Source organism: Anser anser (genome assembly GCF_964211835.1).
Source record: "Anser anser genome assembly, chromosome: 3".
Taxonomy (NCBI): Eukaryota; Metazoa; Chordata; class Aves; order Anseriformes; family Anatidae; genus Anser; species Anser anser.
The window spans coordinates 37,017,420-37,033,773 of NC_139722.1; the positions used below are offsets into that span (position 1 = coordinate 37,017,420).

At 35.8% G+C, this 16,354-nt stretch overlaps 1 long non-coding RNA gene across 1 annotated transcript in view; it reads right to left on the reverse strand.

Moving 5' to 3' along the window:
• LOC310898049 overlaps positions 1-16,354 on the reverse strand; it is a 70,832-nt gene that overhangs the window by 42,839 nt on the left and 11,639 nt on the right. The window contains exon 2 of the long non-coding RNA XR_014582918.1: positions 6,618-6,768. This is a non-coding gene — a long non-coding RNA (uncharacterized lncRNA). The remainder of the gene's footprint in view (positions 1-6,617; positions 6,769-16,354) is intronic.

Genomic DNA, 16,354 nt, shown 5'->3' on the forward strand with positions numbered 1-16,354 from the left:
CTTCTGAACATATCGTATGACATATACAGGCCAACAGCAACTGAAACAGTGCCTGTGTTTTCAGATTTATCCTACATCTCTTTGAGTCAAATTTTTGTCTTTCTGAAGGGAGAAATCTGTGTTACAGGTATACTTTTGGGAGAGGAGGGTATTTCATTCTCTCTAACATCTTCTTCCTCTGACTTTTCATGTTCTTTCTTTCTTTCTTTGATTTTCCTTTTTCAGTCTGTTCCTTCCCACTTGCCTGAATTTCTCAGTTTTGGATTTCTCTGATCCCTTTAGTCCCTTTATGTCTTAAGATACATAAGGTTTCATCCATTTCTGTAGCATTCAGTGGTTTCTGACCAGGTATGTTCAATTTTGTCTGCCATATTGTCCTAACTCCAGTTTTTTGAAGTTGCGCATTAAGTGAAGTTGAGCTTGGGGAAAAGGGAGGTTGATAGTGTCAAAACTTTTCTTGCTGTTGTTGTTGTTGTTGTTGCTGTTATTTTGTGGTTTTGTTTCCTTTTGTTTGTTTGTTTTGTTTGTTGTTGCTTTTCTAACCTTCCAAATCTATTTTAATAGACAATAAATTAAATTAATTTTCCCCAAGTCAAACCTTTCTTGCTGATGATGGTAAGTGATCAGGATCTCTGTCTATATCTTGACTCACAAGATTTTCTATCCTGTTGAGGAAGGTGAATGAGAAAGCAGTTGAGTGGCACCTGTCAGCCAGCCAAGGTCAACTCACCACAGCCAACAATACAACAGACAGACTTCTACGCTACATATAGAACCTTAAGAAGGCTTATAGGATACTTTTTTTTTTTTACTCTAAAAAAATCTCAACTGTTCAGTTAGAACTTCAAACATGGGAAAGAAAAAAAAAAAACTCATTAACCACTGGTAGGTGTGATTTTTAAACAAAACAACAAAGAGAACATTACAGACTGCCTATGAGAAATGGATAGAGCCAAATTTTCAGTTTGTTTTTCGTCATTGATCTCTGTTTGAAGTATTCGGCCTTTTTTTTAGTGATATACAAATAGCACTATTTTGTATTACGTATTTTCACTGGCAAGCACTTTGAGATTACAAAGGTTACTAAGAGAATTATTAATCCATTTTGAGAGGTAAACAAATTCCCACTTGATAGAGATCTTTCTTTCCTCCTTCCTTCCTTCCTTCCTTCCTTCCTTCCTTCCTTCCTTCCTTCCTTCCTTCCTTCCTTCCTTCCTTCCTTCCTTCCTTCCTTCCTTCCTTCCCTTCCTTCTTTCTTTCCTTCTTTCCTTCTTTCCTTCCTTCTTTCCCTCTTTCCCTCTTTCCCTCTTTCTTTTTTTTTTTATCTGCATTGTATCTCAGCTGTGTTCAGTGAAAAAATAACTTTGACTACCCTACTCCCCCAGATAGTCTCTTAGTAACTTAAATCTTTTCCTGTATGAAACCTGTAATTCCTGAGAATGACTCTTGTGATAATTTCATTTCTGTTGTAAAGCCTGTGAAAAATATTTAGATATAAATCAAAAATTATCTAATTAAAACAAATATATTAGAGTTTCTCTTTCTCACATTTCTGCTTATAGAATTCTGATTGATGAAAGATCTGTCTGCACCTAAAATGAAGGCTGAAGCTACAAAAAGTCAAGCAAACTACTGCAATGTGAAAGAGAAAGTCCTCTGAGGACTACTATATAACTAAAAATCAATTAAAACATCGCTAAAATCTGAGTTGTGAAAAATGTCTGAATTATTCATTGGATTAGAGTTTTTGTTTTTTTGACAGCACGTATAAAGTACCTATGACATGGCTTTGTCACTTGAACAAAATCACATATTTGCAAGGAAGAAATTGATTTAAAAGCAGAAGTGTTGTTTAAAAAATAATAATAATTAAAAAACAACACAAAAAATCTAAAAACAAAACAAAACAAAACAAAACAAAAAAAAAAAACCTACATATTTATCAATATCAGCTGAAAAAGTAACAGTGTTACTTTCAGGTGGTGAGGCACTGGAACAGGTTGCCCAGAGAGGTTGTGGAGGTTCTGTCCCTAGAGGTGTTCAAGGCCAGGTTGGATGGGTCCCTGGGCAACCTGTTCAACTGGGTGGCATCCCTGCCTATGGCAGAGGGATTGGAACTAGATGACCCTTAAAGTCCTTTCCAACCCAAGCCATTCTACGATTCTATGTTAATATCCTCTAGCATAACCTATACGTGACACTGAAATTTAGCTTTGTAAGATTTTTCGGTTTGTTTTTTTTCTCAGCAAGCTGTTGTATTCTCTAAGGCAACATAATCAGATTATTTAAATAAATAAATAAATAAATAAATTTGTCTCTTTTTATGATATTCTTATTAATCAGATAACTGTCCATCAAGTTACCAGCACAATGTAGATGCTTAAGGAGATTGCAGAATTTGGTTAAAAGCAACAAAAAGTAATTGCCAATTTTAAGCTCAAGCAAGCACGAACTTCAGAGAAATAAATGACAGAGTAACTAGCTGGTCAGTCTGCAAAGGATTAATTTATATGATTAAAATTTCAGATTTACATGTTTAGTGCAGGAAAATTATAGTGTATTTTCAATAATGTCTTATGAGAAAGAATTAATTTGGGATGAAATATTCAAACTTCTTGTGAAGGTATTTGTGGTTGACTCAGAAATATTAATCTGTTTCTGAGTAAATGTAGTGCAGAAAATAAGGTACTCCCAAATCCTATATAAGACTAGAATGAACAAAATGCAGTTGTAGTGAATACTAACAATACACAAGAACAGAAACTAACTGAGGAGAAATTACATGTTTTTGTAATGAGTGATAGGTAAACATTTTCAACCCTTCTACTTCAGTTTAAGCATCCACTTTGGACATGCTTAACATGAGTATAAAATATAATTAAGGTATGCAAGAAACCATGCAGTGTATAAGGTTCTACTATCAAATATGACCATGTTGTTGTAGCTGTAACAATGGATTAGCTTCAGGCCTAGCAGAAGAAAACCCACACATTGGATCTTAAACATAACTCTGGATCAGATTCCTGGATCATTAGGCTCCTATAGCAGGACAGTTCCATCTTCAGTTTAATAAGTTAAGAAAAGAATTTTAGATGGAAAGTTACACCCATGCCTTTTATCTGTAAACAGATTTGGCTGCCAACAATAGTCGAACATTAGTTTTTAGCAAAAGTTTCAGTTTTTCCAGATGTTTCTTCTTAAGAGGAGGTTTAGACATAGTAAACACAACCAACAGCTCTTCTTCTATTTGTAAAGAGATAAAGGGAGAAAGGAAACAAAGTCAACTTTATCCAGATTAGGTGATTTCAGAGAGAAGCTCATCTGCTGATTGAAAAATAAATATTGACAAAAAGGGAAAAGAAGACAACATACCCTAATCATGGAATGCCATATAATCCTGAAACAATCTAAGGTTTTAATATATCTTCATATTTTTAGATTAAATTCTACAATGTAGTACATTTTCCCCACTGTTAAAGCAATGCAATATTTTTACAGCACAGATTAAAACAAGATATTCATTATACTAGACCTTCATTCATTGTTAATTAACCATAACAGTGCTGATATATTTTTTGTTATTTTTTTCCCTTAGAAATTGGAACTTAACATTAGCACTGATAAGAAATGGTGTTCATAACAATTTACTGTTAATAATAGAGAGGAAAGCTTCAGAAGGATTGTGAGTACATCATCTCCCCAGTTTTTCAAGTACTTGACTCTGATGGGATGGAGGGTTTTCTTCAGGCATAGTTTATGGAAAATTTGAAAAAAAAAAAAAAAAAAAAAGCACAACACAAGGTCCTCAAATCTCAAGCACAATTTAGCATAAGCATGCCCTGATCTTCATGGTGGCACATCTTAGCCAATGTGAGTGCACAAGGTATATCCCATCTGAGCTTGTAGTGGCAGCACAGAACCAATGCTAAACGGGTAAATCAGTAGGGAGCTCCATCTTAGAAGTGCAATGTTTCCTGCTAACAAAGAAGCAGAGATAGACCTGGCCACTTAAATCAGCAATAGAAAACAACTATTTTGCACCTAGCGATACAATGTACAGAGTACAAATCAAAGAGTTGGCAAAGCTTTCACCTTCTGTGCATCTCATGCTCCTAATTTTAAGTTTCCATAGGCTAACCTCTCCTGCCCTGTGCTGAGTGGCAGAGCTGAGTTGCACCTGCCTTCAGAGGTTATATAAAATATTTCTTTTCTCTTTTACATGATATCCATGTGTATACATGGGCTATGCATCTCCTATCTAAAAAAAACAGGGAGTGGTGACTGATTTATGACATGAACTTCTGCTTTATGTTTGATTATTTTAATGAAACTCCACAGACTTCATACAAAGGGCCTGGATGAAATGTATTCTCTATTTGCCCAGTCGCAGCCCTAGAACAGAGCCCATGGGTGCCTGAAATTTGAGAATTCCTTAAGTGGAATGTATTTAAGTACTAATTCTTTTTCCTGGGGTAGCCCAAAACATAAAAGCCACTGCAGCAGGCAAAGCTGCCTCTGATGCTACAAGCAGCAGGAATAAAGGATGTAAACTGACTGCTGAACCATCACATATACCAGATTTGAACTATCAACAAAGGACTCTAAACAGAAGTTGCCTGCCCATGTCCAACATCTTACTCTTAGAACAAGTTATGAAGGCCAATTCTTTCACACGCAGCAGACATGAGCCTGGTTTTGTGCTGGAGAACTTGGCAAAACAGTAACAGTCCTGTTACCATCTCATTCTTCACTAAGTGACATTTTCCACCCACAGAGTGATGTAATTCCAGCTATTGCTTTCATCAGCTATGTTCAAAATCCTTGGCAGCTGGCTGCAAGGACAGATGAGAAGTGCCACAGTTATTAAGATGCTCACTGAACATACTGATGAAGCAAATGTTTACCTATTCCCTTTCAAAGAAGGCACACTCCAATGACAGCAGACTGTTCTGACACTCAGTATCTATGTTTTGGATAACCTACTATAAACCAGTAGTCTTAAGAGACTTCTTGTCCAGAATTATAAATGTTCTTTAGGTAACATTTAAAACACATAAGAGTTTGAACTGTTCCTTTTCTGCTCTTTTAGCTGGCTCCAGGTCTCCATATGAGACACCCTTCTCATATTTCTCTCAATGTAAATTTTATTGACAAAAGTGAATCCACAAAACTGTGGAGAGAAAATGGACTTTAAATGACTTTTCCTGGGGCTCTATGTGAGTCTGAACACATGTATCAGAGGGATTCCTATCATCACAATTCATCATTACACTTCGCTTACCATTTTCTGTTTGAGCTTTTTTTTTTTTTTTTTTTTTAATACCTTCAGGATGCAGACACATCACGTTGTGCTGCAGTGCATTCCAGGGTCAGAGCACTGTAGCATGGCTTACAGCTAGCAAGACACTTTTTTACTTGCTCTTCTTGAATAATTGCCTTCAAGCTTCTGCTGTGCTGAAGAATGTTAATGCAAGTGATTCAGAAATGAAAAGACATACCCAGACTTCCTTAAAGCTTAAAAACTTATCTGAAAATTTCACACATGGGGTAAAATCTCAAAACATACATGTATCAGCAAAAACATATGTTTTAATAAATAGCTTACAGAACTGACATCTTTGTCTGAATGCAGAAAATTACTCTGATGTATATGAGAAGGGAATGTAAACTAAATAATTCCAGAACATCCTATTGGAACAATTACTTTACTACATCAAATAGAAAATATAATTATTTTTACTTACAGATAAGGCTGACTGATAGTTTGTTTTTTTTTAATTTTTGTCATGATCCATTCTGTTAATCTTATTTGCAGTGTGGAAAGGTGAGAGGATCAATTAACAAAAGCATAGTAAGTCATCTGCACAAATTTACTGTACTTCTTGCAAATGTTTCATTTTTACACTATTAAACAACAAATTGCTTTTTTTTTTTTTTTTTTTCCTGGTACTATGCAGACTCCAAATTAATTTGTCCAGCTCCATTCTCTACTATAAGGAATATTTTTTTGGTACTAAAAGTCATGGATGACTGTCTAAAGCAGGCAACACTTATCCTCAGAGCTGGTCCATGAAACACCAGCTGTAACAATGCAGTTCGCTGTTCTGTTTTGTAAAACAACCCAGATTACAGCAGTCTAATATTTCATGTCCTTGATGTTTTTGGGTGTCCTTGCCATTGTTAGAGTTTCTGAAGGATGAGGTACATTTAGCACAGCATCAGCATCTTGGTTTACTGGAGCAGAGAGCTGCTGCACAGCAGCACATGATTCATAACTGCCATCCTATTGTTGGCCTCATGCCTCATGTCTACCACCTATGGAAAATATACCTCCTACCTAAGACTTTGGCATTATCTTCTAAGAAATCCAGATAAAAGTTATGGGTATGTGAGATATAAAGATGGTAAGGTAATGAGTAGTGAATTCGGTATGGTCTAGACACAGTAGACAAGTTACATGGATCAGCTTTATAGCACACATCCAGTGGCCTCTTGTCCAATTTTCAGGCAACATATCTGGATACAGTGTTTTGTACAAGACAGTGGACATTTGGTACAACTCTCAAAAAATACAGAACAAAGCAAAACAAAACAAAACAAAACAAAAAACATATTACCTGTTTTCATCATTGTCAGGTTCTCAACTATGTAAGCTACGGAAATTCAAAGCCTTGAGGAGTTAAAGTTGCTCTTTATATTTTTTTCACCAGAATCCCCCTTCCAGACACCTTTCACTGGCTGTAGTTCAGGCTAGGGTTTGAGAAGAATCTGATTTAAAAAAAAAAAAAAGACACCATTTTCTAGAGAACTGTTGAGTATACACTTTGAACTACTTTGAGGGACACAGTGAACACAAACTGAAACACAAGTGATTCTACATGAACACTAGGAAACATTTTTTTACTGTGTGGGTGACAGAGTTGCCCAGAGAACAACCCTTGAACAGTGGCCCTTCTTGAACAGTGGTGTTGGACTACATGACCTCCAGAGATTCCTTCCAACATCAACTACTCTGTGATTCTGTGACATTGCTTGTCTACCTGTCTCTTACATGTGTCAGGCAGTTTTTAGCAACGTAGGAGATTCAGTTTGCACACATCAAGACAGTTAAGCAGTCCAGTTATCTGAAACTTAAGAAGAAAGACACTTGTCTTAGACAAGTGTCACAAAACACACATATTAACTAATGAGATCTGAACTAAAAGGATTAAGCCCTCTGTATAGCCCTTCAGGGGGAATAGGCTTGACAGGTCTGAAGAAAATGACAAGAAGTCTACAGGCATACCTCTCTACTCCTTCTCCCCAAATGCAGCTAGACAGAAAAAAAAAGCGTGAATAAAGAAAAAAGATACCAAGGGAACAAATTTACTGACAATATGGAATGAAATCCACACAAACTTGTTGCATATGGTAAAAGAAGCTTCTCTATACTGTCTTTACAAATAGGATTCTTGCTTTGATTCCTCAACTTTGAATCATTTCAGAGATGAATATCTTGTTTCATCAAGTTCACAGCTATTTCCAGAATTGACATCAGTCCCCAGTTTAACAAGCAGCAACAAGGTAAGTTCTAATGTGCCCCAAACAACAGACACCTTCCCAGAATCTTAAACTGAACCAACGTTCTGCTTAAATTGACATATCAATTTCTCCAGTATATTAAATTTAAAGCCATTAAAAAAAAAAAAAAAAGTATTGCACTACTGAGCCAGAGAAAAGTTTCAATGAAGACAGAAAGGAACTCATTGAAAGCTACTAAAAATAATCAAACTTTCCTCTACCTTTCTTTTCCTAAAGCTGATGCTTCGCTACATTTCTGTCCTGTTTATTTTTGTTCCAATTTGAAGGTTATAGAGACAGGTAAGAATTTGTTTGTAACTGGTCCAAAGGGAACAACCAACAAGAAATAATGTCTATATTCTTCCCACACTTCTACCTGCTGCTCAAAAGGAGAAGTCAGCAGCATTGTATCATAGAACAGTATGTATCAATAACAGAGGAAGCAGGACAGATGTCTGCCCACTTCTAAATACTTTTTTGTTTTTCCCTTTTTAATCAAATAATGATTTCTTTTACCATATCTGACATAGGTGGGGGCATTGTGGCAATATTGTATATACATTAAATGCTATTCTAAATAGTTCTCATTACTTTCGTGAGGACTTATTGTCTACCTTATCAATTCCCTCCATTTTTTGTTTGTTTGTTTGTTTGTTTGGAGAAACCACTGTTTTCTTTTATAAACTTTGCATTCATAATATATAAGTCCAGCGTCATTTAGTCTAAATTTAGTCCAAACTTCTTTCAAGAATGGCTACACAAATGCTAGAGCAATGCAACACCTTAAATACCTGTGAAGTCTTTAACAAATGCTAAGCAATGAGCACCAAGTATTATTTTCAGAACTATCTGAGTTCAGGTCCCCGCAGAAAGAATGGGATGGGTTTCATCTGGTTGGAGACCTTGTAGAAACTGAGCAGTAACAGTTTTTAACCAGCCACAGGAATCAACTGGGTGGAGACTTCCACATCTCTGCCAGTCGGAGCATCACAACAGCTTGAATAGGGGTTGAACTCCTGCCTGCCTTATGGTTATAGAGAACAATACCAGGGAGTTTATCAAGCCAGCCAAAACATCTGGCTTGATTTCTTGATATTTCTATGATAAATTGGGGAGGGGGGAAAGTAGCTTTTTCCAAATACTAAAACCTTTCTGTTGTTTTCCCAGTAACATTTTCCTCTTGTTTTAATCAAAATGTAATTCTGTATTAGTTGGATATATTTGTGGGTGTTTTGTTGTTGTTTTGTTTTGTTTTGTTTGCTTTTTTAATGTCAAAATAAAAATGCTCATTTTCTGTGTCATAAAAAGCTGGAATTTTTATGTCTACCTCAGATATTTATTTTTTTTTTTTTTTTGTCATATGTGCAAAACCACTAGGAAAAAAAATCAAAGTTGAATTCAGCAATTTCAAAATCTGGCAAGTGTTGTCCTAAGTTTGTTATTCAGTTTTGTCATTAACTATTTTTCTCTATTAATTTAGGAAATTGTGGTGCCCTTTTTTTTTTTTTTTTTTATTTTAGATTTAATCTTTACTTTTTAGTGTCGAGTTTTCAGTTCTTGACTGTTTCTTTTAAAGGAAGAAAGGTAAAAAAAATAGACATATGAGAGGTAATTTCAGAGCTTTGAATATATTAAAGATCTGTCTCTGACTATATATGTATTATTTTTTGATAGAGAAAAATAAAACAGGAATTCCAGATGCTGGAAAGCCTACAATATCTTGCAACTTACTAAAGACTGCACTGAATAAACCGCAGACATTGCAGCTGAGGTAGAATAGGCTAAAATGAGGTTGGGGATTTAAGCTCTCAGCTGCCAAATTTATCAATGAATGCATTATCTTCCACTATTATTTCAGTGGGGGATATTCTGCAAAAGCTTTTCTGCTTCCTGAATGTCATGGTTCACTCCGTATGGAATTAATAAGACTGAGCTAGATACAAAAGGCCGTATTAATGGCCTCACTATACTTCACAACAAGAATATTTAAAGAGAAACACACTCTTTAATCATTTCCTTAGAAATTGAATAAGGTAAAAAATAATTCCCATGCTTGCATCCCTGTTTTTATCTGAGTAGATTTAATTTCAAGCAATATAAGTAAATTCAACATAGGACTACATCAGTGCTGTGTGCACCTTGCTGGTAAACCCATGGAAGGGATTTGTAATATCTGCCAGTTTATGTCTCTTGCTGAGCCCTTCACTTTTTTGGGCTCTTGGAGAATGGAGATCCCTTTTCAGTAATTAATTTCTCCTTTAAAAAAAAAAAAATATATATATATATGTGTATTTACCCCCAAATTGGAACAAAATTCATAAATTCAAAGTTTTCCATGGAAAAAATATTTTTGAAATATTTTACTTTGAGAGAATTAAATGGAATATTTAAAAGAAATTACAAGCCAGAGAGCCAGCTGGCTAAATATCTTAGATAGAAATCATGTCAGACCATGGATTCAGCTGCTCTTAGGAGTGGGGAGCCCCGTAAATCAGCAGGGAGGCACAGTTTTCCTGCCTGGCAGACTGGAGTATGTTATGGATTTCTGTGAAATTGGTGTGTTCCTGTAAAGTGATTTAATTTCACTGAGTTTTCCATGGAAAAGGAATCCATAAGAACCTTTTTTTTCTAATTCTATTGCTGCATGTAGGAATAAGTTATTGTTTGTTTGCCAATATCTTCCATCCTCTTACAGATTTCACGGTCACACCACAATGGATGTACGTGTTGTTACTGGGCAACCCAAGTGATACAGTATCCACAGACCCTGAAAAGTTATTCCTGCCACAGAAGAAGCTCTAACAAAGGAGAAGGAAGCAAATTCCATGTGTGCCCTGAGGGCTGTTCTTGCCTTGCTGGTGTCTGAGTATGAGAGTACCACATTTCAGAAGGAGTATATTGAGCCCTAGAATAAGTGTAAGATGAACATGAGTTGAACAAAGATAAAGGAAAAAAAAATACTTTACCATTGCTATTACAGTTTCAGGAAAGCTAAGATTTATTTTCTTCTTTTCTTCTTTCCTCCCCACAGTCATATTTCTATCACATTCCTTCATAACAACAATAACAATAATAATAATAATAGTAATACCACTGTCACTTAGATTAATGCCATTTCATTTATATAGCATACATATGGACCTAAACATAAGCTTAATAAAAAATTCAGAAAGCAGATAAAGTTGTATGAACTATTATGTAAACTGGGGAAAAAAAAAATCAAGCATCACATTAGGAATTAACATTAGAAAGGAATGAAGAACGATACATACTTTTTGCAGATTCTATCAATGAGTTAGAGATAAAAAGCAGTGCTTTTAACAGTACTTAAAACTACCTGAAAATTTTCCAAAGGCAAGTGATAAACTTTGCATGAGAAGTCAAGAGATAGAAAGTTGATTCCCCAATCTTAACAATTAAATTTCAGTCATATGTTGAAAGGGCTCTGAAAAAAATTATTATTTATTTATTTATTTATTAAATGGAACGCTGATTAAATATGTTTGATCAGGAAGATATACAATCACTCCATACTACTTTGTTGGAAAAGGTATCAACAATTGCAGTGTGTCAGTGAACTATCATATTTTAATTTTGTGCTGAAAAGTTTTGACATGAAGTATACCTTTACGAGGCATAGATGAAAATGTCATGTGAAACCCTTATCATGAAAACCCAATCCACTACTCTTTCCTGACCTCTGCCTTGAAAAGTTATTGCTAACAAGTTAACTTCTTGTATACTGGACGTGTTCAAGACCAGGTTGGATGAAGCCCTGGGCAACGCGTTGTAGTTGTTGGCATCCCTGCCCATGGGAAGGGGGTTGGAATGAGATAATCTTTAAGGGCCCTTCCCAGATCTTTAAGGTCCAAGCCAAGCCTTTCTGTGATTCTATGACAATGTGCCATCTGATGAATATAATGTACACAGCAGTTTTCACAAAACTTTAAACTTTTCCTTTTAATGGGAAAAGAGTCCAAAAAAAATGACAACTTCAAATGTTGAATTGAATCCTCACCAGTATGGAGAAGGTGGTCTTCTTTACAGCATTTGGCTCTTTAAGATAAAAAAAGAGTAAACACTGATCATTTGTCAAATTAGGTAATAATCTGAGCCTGTGTTTTTAGCTAACTGAGAAATAAAGAAAAATGAGAAAATCTACAGACTGCAGGTAGCAAAAACAATATTGACTTTTTTTTTTTTCCACAGTTCTTACACACTAAGAAATGTATTATAGGATTACATCCTGAAAATGTGAAAATTCACAAGGAGGCCAAAAATTTAGCTTTCACCTTAGTTCTTGCAAATTCTTATTCTACTGTTAATATTTATGACATTAAATCCATGAATTGGGAAAAAGATGTGTTAACACAGCAATTTAACTTTTTAAATATACATAGTCCATATTTCAGTGACCCTAACCTCATTTGTCTTGAACATTCATATTGTTCTAATTGTGTCACATATAGAGATTCCCAGATGTTAAGTCTGTATTTCATTATGTATAGAGTTTGTAAGGCAGAAGTAAGCACAGTTAAATAGCTTGTATATACTATGGACTTCTCAAAGAATGATTGCAAGAAATTCAGTTTTTGCCAGGCTAGCTAACATGAAGATGACATACACAGCATGACCAAAATACCACCGAAAAACATACAGACCCTTTGTCTTATATTAGTTCTAGCAGGGTTTCACTGTTAACTTCATACTTTCTCATAGTTCAATGCCTTCAGCAGTGACATTGTGTGAGGTACAAAGACAAAGGAATACACAGAACAGATTATATTATTCATTTTCCATGCTGTGAAACATAAGACCAATACTGAACATTCTGAGTGTGTTGGCAGGTTGCATGGGGGCAAGGTTCTGTGCTACCTTAGTGTATGTCAAATGAAATGGTCTCATGGGAATACTTAACAAGAGAAAATTAGAAATGAAAGGCCATCACTTTTCTCAGCCTAAGTAGAACATTATGAGCAACCCAGAAAACTGTAATGATTCAGTGGTCTGACCCTTGTGAATAATTTCAAACAAACTGAAGAAAGTGAGATTTTTATGTGAGAGTTCATGAAGGATTTATATCTTATGTGTGACAGTTTAAGGATCTAAGCAAAATCAAGCTGAATTAGCATAGATTAGGATATATTAGTTATATCTGCAAAATTTTATGTATATCAAAGAAAACTACCCAGTGTTAGTAAAACTCATAGTGGAGATTGTTTTTGTTGCAGTTTATTAGATATTGGGACTAGAGATTATCTCAAGATGTAAACCTAAAATCAAATAAGTATCTTTCTGTTTGTCATTGTTTATGTTTATACGGACTATTCTACTCTCAATATCTAGCTAGCCCTTTGTTAAACACCTTCTTTTCCAAATGTACTCAAATGCATCTGTCAAATCCAGAAATAATTCAGTTTCCTGAAAAGATACAATTACAGTAGTTGTTTTGAGGTGAGAAGATCCCCAAGTACAGCCCTCTAGTTATATGTACAGTAATATTTTCATATATTGCAATTTGTTGCTGAAAGTTACTCTGAGCACATACAAGACAAGAAAGATCTAAGCCAAGACCCAAAATTCATTCAGATTTCTACTTAGAAATGTGAAAGGTGCAGGAAAATCCCTGCCTCTGTAGAGTCAAAAAGTCAAACCTCTTGCTGAGTAGGGCAGTCAAGATTTTACTGAAAATGCTTTAAAGTCCTGCTCTAAACTTTACCCCTAATTTCTTTGTGATTTTGGAGTCCAGTCCTCAGAGTTGTTTAAGCTGATCAATGAAGAACATCCCTTGTGTAAGACTGCTGGAAACAAGGTGATGGGGGTCCCTGTCATCTCTGCAGCCAGCCCATCCCCACACCCCACGTACCCTGCAACACCTCTACAGCCGACCTACAGCTGGCTGCCTAAGGACAACTTTATTTACCTTTTCCTAAACTTGCTTCATCAGCTGAACACCTTTCCCCTTGTCTTCAGTTTCAGCTGTGTTTAAGTAAAATAAGTGGCTGGTAAGTCAAGAAATAGGACCAACTCCCCACGGCCAAAGTGCAGCTGGAACAGAGTAACCCCAGAAAACCAGACTGGTCTTGAAGTTATCAGATCAAAGTGTGAAAAAGTGGTGAAAAGTACAGACAGACTAGTTATGAAACACACAGATAAAATGTTGTTTGACTACAGAACAGATTTCAGAAAGAGGTGAAAAGAAGTTCAGGACAAAACTCACTCTACAGTGTTCAGCTTCATTCTGTGAAACCATTAGTCTCATCAGGCATTGTTTTCCAAGCAATATTTTTCTTTTAAAACCAAGGACGGGAATCATTTCCATAGTTTTATTTTCATTAAAGTCTTTTCACCTTGTGCACAATTTATTCATCAACTATTGTTGATGAGGAACAGGAAAAGAAGAATAGAAGACACAGATGGAAAAAGCATGGTAATATTCAGCATAATGCTGTCTCACTTTAAGTAGTATGTATTTCAAAACTGATAATCAAGCATGATTTAACACTAAACTATACAATAGAACATTTTTGGAAGCATTTATTTTCCTCCATTAAAGTATACCTACATTGTCTCATAAATTACAAAGTATATTCAAGCAACCAACATATTTAAATTATGAAGATTAAAAGAAAAAAAAAAATCAGGATATGTTATATATTGTACTTGGATGTCGTTCCAAGGCTCAGTGTTAACAAATTGCTTTCATAACTCTAATTAATAAGAATTACAGAAAGGTTTACCAATAGGCCAAAACTCCTCTCTTGTCTTGGGCAGTTTCAGAAGAAAAAAACAACAACAACAAAACAGCCCAAATCAGGGCTTAGCAGAAAAGAAACATAGTCAAACCTGATTTATATTTCTCATCAGGTAGAACTTCACAGATTCACAGAATCATAGAGTTATAGAATAACATGGGTTGGAAGGGATCTTGAAGATCAGCCAATTGTACCCCCCCTGCCATGGGCAGGGACACCTCCCACTAGACCAGGTTGTCCCATAGCCCAGTACAACTTGGCCTTGAGCACTTCCAGGGATGGGGCATCCACAGCTTCTCTGGGAAACCTGTGCCAGAGCTTCATCATCCTCATAGTAAAGAGTTTCTTCCTAATATCTAATCTAAATCTACTCTCTCTTCGTTTAAATACATTACCTGTCTTTAAGGACCCTTCCAACACAAGCCATTCTATGCCTCTATGATTCTACACAATCTCTATGAATTCCCCCCAAATTTCAAAATTTATAGGACAATTCATCCAAAACAGAGGACAAGTTGGAGGTAGAAGCAGTACAGGTTAGGGCTGATCAAGATACATCTATGAAAAAATATGCTGAACCAGGCTAAAAAACATTTGAATCTCATTCAACATTCTTCCATTCCTTCTCTTAAAGAATGTCTTAGGTTAACTCATTTGTTTGGATTTTCATTAAAAAAATAAAAGCCTGGAGTGCTTTGATTGTGGCTTTGATTAGTTGTTTTTGTTTTTAACAGTGTTAAAATTATGTAAACACATCTCTTTTTTCAAATCTGAAAACAAAATAAAAACAAAAAAAAACAAAAAAAAAACATTCTTTTTCTTCTTTCCCTTTTATAAAAAACAGGAGAATAACAATATGTTACAGATAATTCAAAAATTATTGGCAGGGGGAGGGGATGAGGGGGGATAGGGGTTTAATTAGTATTGGAGTTTTGTTTTTATTTGTTCATTTGTTTTTCCTTAGCAGATGCAATCACAGATAAACCCTAATGACTGAGACTGAGAATATGGCAATCGTATTGTGTCTTCCACCCCTGAGCCCTATCACGGTAAGTTCAGCAGACATTAATATATTTAATTTTAAACATTTAGCAATTAGGGAAATAATAGTGTTGTGTTTTCTGATGGTGTTGGTAGTTTTTTTTTTGTTGTTTGTTTTCTATTTTTTTTCCTTGTTTCTTTAATTTATCATTCTTATATTATAAGGATGCATTTTAGAGATTGGTGAAATGTATCCAGGCAGTTTTAGGTCAGGCTTCTTTCCTTGCCATCCATTTCAAGTATCTGAACCACAAAAGCAATGCTCGTACAATAATAAAATGAAAGAGGTAGAGGTGAAAGATAGAAGTGATGCTTAGCATGAACAGCCTTGGTAGACCATGAAGGAAAAAAAAAAAAGTGAGGAAAGTAACAAGAGCTCATTTGGCCCATGATTGATGGAACAAGATCTAATTCTTTTACTTTCCAAATTGTTTTTCTTTTCTTTTCTTTTCTTTTCTTTTCTTTTCTTTTCTTTTCTTTTCTTTTCTTTTCTTTTCTTTTCTTTTCTTTTCTTTTCTTTTCTTTTCTTTTCTTTTCTTTTCTTTTCTTTTCTTTTCTTTTCTTTTCTTTTCTTTTCTTTTCTTTTCTTTTCTTTTCTTTTCTTTTCTTTTCTTTTCTTTTCTTTTCCTTTCCTTCCCTCCCCTTCCCTCCCCTTCCCTCCCCTCCCCTCCCCTCCCCTTCCTCCCCTTCCCTCCCCTTCCCTCCCCTTCCCTCCCCTTCCCTCCCCTTCCCTTCCCTTCCCTTCCCTTCCTTCCTTCCCTTCCCTTCCCTTCCCTTCCCTTCCTTCCCTTCCCTTCCCTTCCCTTCCCTTCCTTCCCTTCCCTTCCCTTCCCTTCCCTTCCCTTCCTCCTTCCCTTCCCTTCCCTTCCCTTCCCTTCCCTTCCCTTCCCTTCCCTTCCCTTCCCTTCCCTTCCCTTCCCTTCCCTTCCCTTCCCTTCCCTTCCCTTCCCTTCCCTTCCCTTCCCTTCCCTTCCCTTCCCTTCCCTTCCCTTCCCTTC